A 5836-nucleotide genomic window follows, 5' to 3' on the forward strand; every position below is an offset into this window, starting at 1 on the left:
GGAATAGCGGTACTTATTCATCAGTCTCTGGTAGCTGATAGGATAGACATTTCACATATTCACTTGCCTGAAAAATGGCAGGCTATCATTGTCAAATTTGAAAAAAATTTTATTATAGGATCGTATAAAGGCCGCGTCCCACCATCAAATAATTTGATCAAACTGGTTTGAACAAACTGAAAGTGACAGTTAGTGACGTCACATCCTGAGTGTTCATTGTGGATAATAATGAAAAATTTTAATTTTAAATAAAGTACAAACAAGTTAGACAACTCAATACAAAAAATTTGATCAAACTAGACTGATAGTGAGAGCACAGATTTTTATAATTTCAAAAAAACTGCAATTGTGACGTCACTTTGACGTACTTCCGGAGTTTGCTCAAACTGTTTGATCAAATTATTTGATCAAACTGGTTTGAGCAAACTGAAAGTGACAGTTAGTGACGTCACATCCTGAGTGTTCATTGTGGATAATAATGAAAAATTTTAATTTTAAATAAAGTACAAACAAGTTAGACAACTCAATACAAAAAATTTGATCAAACTAGACTGATAGTGAGAGCACAGATTTATATAATTTCAAAAAAACTGCAATTGTGACGTCACTTTGACGTACTTCCTCAAGTACGTCAAGTTTGCTCAAACTGTTTGATCAAATTATTTGATGGTGAGACACGGCCTTTAGTGACGTCACATCCTGAGTGTTCATTGTGGATAATAATGAAAAATTTTAATTTTAAATAAAGTACAAACAAGTTAGACAACTCAATACAAAAAATTTGATCAAACTAGACTGATAGTGAGAGCACAGATTTTTAGAATTTAAAAAAACTGCAATTGTGACGTCACTTTGACGTACTTCCGGAGTTTGCTCAAACTGTTTGATCAAATTATTTGATGGTGAGAGGCGGCCTTGAGACACTAGATGTTTGTTTTCGTAAGGAGATCTTTAGAGAATTGGTTCAAATGTGTGATACACCGTTTTTCTTCATAGGTGACTTGAATTGCCAACATTCTTTATGGGGTTCATCATCTAACAATCCGAACGGCAATCGTCATGCAGATCTTTTGGAGGAGCATAACTTGTGTTTTCTCAATACAGGTGAGGCGACAAGAATCTCACCGCCTGACTCAAACAGTGTCCCTGACGTAGCTATAGCATCTCCAGGTTTGGCTGTGGACTGCCTTTGGGAAGTTTTTTCAGAGATAGGAGCAAGTGATCACTTTCCTTTTGTAGTGTGTTACGGGCAGGATAGAAATAGTCCCCAAAGAAATGACCCTCTTCAAGATCGCAGTATCTTTAATGTGAAAAAAGCCAATTGGAAACAATTCAACCAATATATTGAGTCTAACGTTAACAACATCCTTAATGAGTCCACATCCCACAGATTTTCAAAATTAGACGCAGCAAACAGGTTCATCCCTAAGAAAAAGCGTGTTAGATTCCATAAACCACAATTACCTTGGGCATAAAAAATAGGGCATATTGTAAAAAAGAACAAAAATCCAAAAATAAAAATCATTTGTTGTGTTTTGTTCCACAATTTCCCCTGGTACTCCAATATCAGTAATGTGGAGAAAAGTGAGAAGTTTCCATAAAGCTTTCACTAAAGCCTCAGTTAGACCTCCCAGTAATTCATCGTTAGGGGAAGAAATGCCTTGCTCATTGACTCCACCTGTATTTGAGGACATTGCGTCTCACCCAGTGAAAGAGTGTGAACTCTTCTCTTTAAACGAACTTTCATTGGTTTTGGTTGAACGAAAGGATACTGTGTCGGGCCAGGATGGTATAACATTTTCTATGTTGCAACATCTTCCAGAGTCAGCAATCAAGTTCCTGTTAAAATTTTTCAATTTATGTTTAAAGGAGGGAATGCATATTCCCACTCAATGGAAATCACAGTGTGTTTAATTCCCAAACCCAATAAAAATATAAATTGTCTTTCGGGCTGGAGACCAATCGTTTTATCATCTTGTGTTAGTAAACTTTTAGAGAACATGATAAAAATAAGGTTAGATTGGTATGTAGAACATTTTATGATCCTATCGCCTCTCCAGACTGGCTTTCGTAAAGGTAGAGGGGTATCTGAAAACTTAATTCATCTGGTCAATGAAATCTCAATGAATATCTCAAAAAGGAAACCAGCAGCTGCTGTTATGTTAGACATTTCTTCTGCATATGATAAAGTGTCAATCATCCAATTATTGGACGCTTTGGGAGATCTCAATTTGCCATTGTTCCTTATTGAATTGGTTAACCATTTATTGACTAATCGTTTGGTTTCTGTTCGTGATCCTATTTCCTTAAATCTGCTAGGACCAAGAACTACCAATGTGGGCCTTCCTATGGGTTCCCCTTTGAGTCCAGTACTATTTAATATTGTCATCAATATAATCTCATTTTGTGTGCCAGAGGATGTTCTAATTACTCAGTATGCAGAAGATGTTGCCCTCTATTGCTCCGGCAACAGCTGGGTGGATGTTGTGGAAAAATTAAATGGTACAGTAGGAAGTATTTCTAATAAACTTCATGATATGGGAATGTGTCTGTCATCTAGCAAAAGTCAAGCAATTTTTTTTGATAGAAATAGGAATAATATTCCGAATTCACTAATATCAGTGAATAACACACGTTTAGATTGGAAACAAGAAGTTTCTCATTTGGGAGTTATTCTAGATAGTTCCCTTTCTTGGAGAAGTAAAATTGAAAAGATGGCATTGAAGGCTTCCAGTGGAGTCAATGTTATTCGTTGTTTGTGTCGAACTTGGTGGGGAGCACATCCTGCAACTTTACTCACTCTATATAAGGCATACATTAGATCACATCTTGACTATGGATCTATTTTTCTGGGAGGTTGTGCACGTTCTCTACTTGCAAAATTGGATAAGGTTCAGTATAGAGCTCTTAGAGTGGTAGGGGGATTTATGAGGCCTTCTCCAGTTCATATAATTTTGTCAGAGTGTGGAGAAACACCGTTAGATCTCAGAAGAATATGGCTAGCATCTAAAGTCATTTTAAAAGTAGTAGCCTATGACAACCCAATATATGCCTCAATTGAGCAATTTCACAATGTCTTTCTGGGTTACTTTAGTTTTTGGAGAAGAAAATATTTCCCACCAATACTGGCTGCTTTCCAGAATACTTTACATGAAATTCATGAGGTAGCACATAGCTTCTTATTTCCTTTTCACTCCTTTCCACTTAATATTCAGATTTCTCCTATGGTTTATGAAACTGTCAATATGGGCAAAGAGGCAAATAACCAAACCAAGTTTATGGAATGGTACCTCAATAACTGGCCAGAATATAAACTTATTTTCACAGATGGATCCAAACATAAACAAGGTAATGTAGGTATTGGGATATACCTTAACGAGAGAACACAGTTAACAGCAAGATTACCATCCGCTAATTCAATTTGCTCAGCAGAAGTATTATTTTACAAAGTGCCTCATCTGTAGTGATTCTAAAAGTGCTATAGAAAAAATCACAAGACCAAGCTACAAGGCGGCAATAGACTCATAAACTCTCCAACTAAAACAAAAACTATGTGAATTTGATGAAAAACAAAGAGAAATTAAATTTGCATGGATTCCAAGTCACACTGGAATTATTGGGAATGATAAAGCTGACCATCTTGCGAATCTTGGAAGAAAGCTGCCTATTAGTGAAGAACCAAAGGCCCCCTTTAAAGATTTTCAAATTAAATATAAAGAAAACCTATGGATTGGTTGGGAAAATCGTTTCCAACAAATAGGACAGGCAAAAGGAATTACTTATTGCTCACAAGTTACAGTTCCATATAAAAAGGCATGGTTTACAAAATTTCCCAACCTGGGGAGAGGTATAATCACACAAATGTGTCGTATGAGAAGTGGACATTGTAGTGTTCCTGTACATTTATTTAGATTGAAGGTAGTGAATTCAAACCAGTGTTTATGTGGCAGTGTAGGAACTTTACAACATGTTTTATTGGAATGTACTAGGTTCCAAAGAGAGTCCCAGTTGCTTAGAAGGGAACTAGAAGGTGATCCGACATTAACTGATGTGTTGTTTAAAAATTTAAACTCAAAGACATTAATCGCAGTGCAAAAGTTTTTAACATCAACAATGACTCGTGTGTAGCTTGCTTAAAAACTTAGACTTTATGCTTGCTTGCAATGCATGTGCTTGTGCTTAGTGCGGTTTTGCGTGGTAGTACTAGACCATTAATAGTAGAACTTTAGTTATGGAACTTATAAACAATTACAAAGTTTTTTTTTATCTCTTAATTATTTCAGATTCAGGAGCTATAAGCTTAAGCCCAGATGTACCTCAGGTACGCCTCTTGAATATTCAAGTCACAGTATGTATAGTTTGTGATTCAAGTCATAGCCACCTTTACTTTACAAGCCATGAAGTTGAAACTTGGCAACATCTAAGCGTAGACCGGTTAATTCTGACAGTTCTCATTTATTTTTAAATGTTTTTAAATAATATTCACTGTATTTACAGAAAAACTCAAACATTTTACAATATTTCGTGCTCCAAATTATAAAGAATATTAAAAGGTATGTATTAAGATGATTTTAGTTCAATATAATATATTTTATATACTATATTTTATAGTATAATATATATTTTTATATAAACTTACGTGCATATAGAAATGCGTCCACTTAAAATTTTTGTCATTTTTGATGTCTTATATTTACTAAACCTGTTGGCCGATTCAAGTGATTTTTTTAATATGTTATAGCCTGATTCTTTAACAATACGCTGTAATAATATTGTTGCTAAGCAGTTAATTCTAAACCCCAACACTTCACATCAAACCATGTGAGAAATTGTTGTTATAGTTATTTCTAGCGATATTTGTATATAATTTAAAATAAGATATTATTTATTTAAAATAAAGTATTTTACACATATTCTTGTTATTGGGTTTTTCTTTGTATAATAATAATAATATATTAAAACCCAACTATAGACTCTGGTTTTCTTAATAACATTCTGTTTTTTTTATTATTTCGTTTATGTTGGATAATAAAAAAAAGTTAGCTACTCCAACAACTAGATTTTTGTTCTTTATCAATTCAGGGTGTTTCTAAATAAGTGCGAAAAACTTTAAAGGGAAAGGAACAAAATGCAAAATTTTGACGCCTGTCAAAATTTTCAGTGTATTTTAAATGCAATCATTTTTTTCGAATCCTGAGAAAACTAATAAGTATTTTTGAAAAATTTAAACGCTGAATGAAAGATTACTTTATTACCGAGGGCCGAAAGTCCCTTAGAATGAATGAAAAGTTGTTTTTGAATGACATATTTGAAACTAAAAATCACACTAAATTTTATTAATTTTTCGCCCCTGTAACTTGTTAAAATAAACATAGAAGTTTTCAGGGACTTTCGGCCCTCGGTCCTAACGTAATCTTTCATTCTGCGTTTAAATTTTTGAAAAATACTCATTAGTTTTCTTAGGATTCGAAAAAAATTAATCACATGTATATTCTTGTTATTGGTTTTTTTTTGTATAATAAACGTTACTAACAAGGAAGTACTTTTAATTTTATTTTGTACAAACTTCTAATTAATAATATTTTCTTGTTCGACTCAAAAAATACTATAAATTTTACCAGAATTTCTACTTTAAAATTGTGTTTTCAAAAGCGGTAGTCCGAAAGTCGGACTACGCACGTCATCAATTGCGATGTTGCCTTTTTCTCTTCATGGCTTGTTAAGTAAAGGTGGCTATGTTCAAGTCTATATTCATGGATCATGGCCGGATAGCCCTGACAGCTAAGGCCATTCAAATGAAGAGAAGAAGAAGAACATGAAGATATGAAGTTAGTAA

This window comes from Diabrotica virgifera, chromosome 3 (assembly GCF_917563875.1).
Source record: "Diabrotica virgifera virgifera chromosome 3, PGI_DIABVI_V3a".
Classification (NCBI taxonomy): Eukaryota; Metazoa; Arthropoda; class Insecta; order Coleoptera; family Chrysomelidae; genus Diabrotica; species Diabrotica virgifera.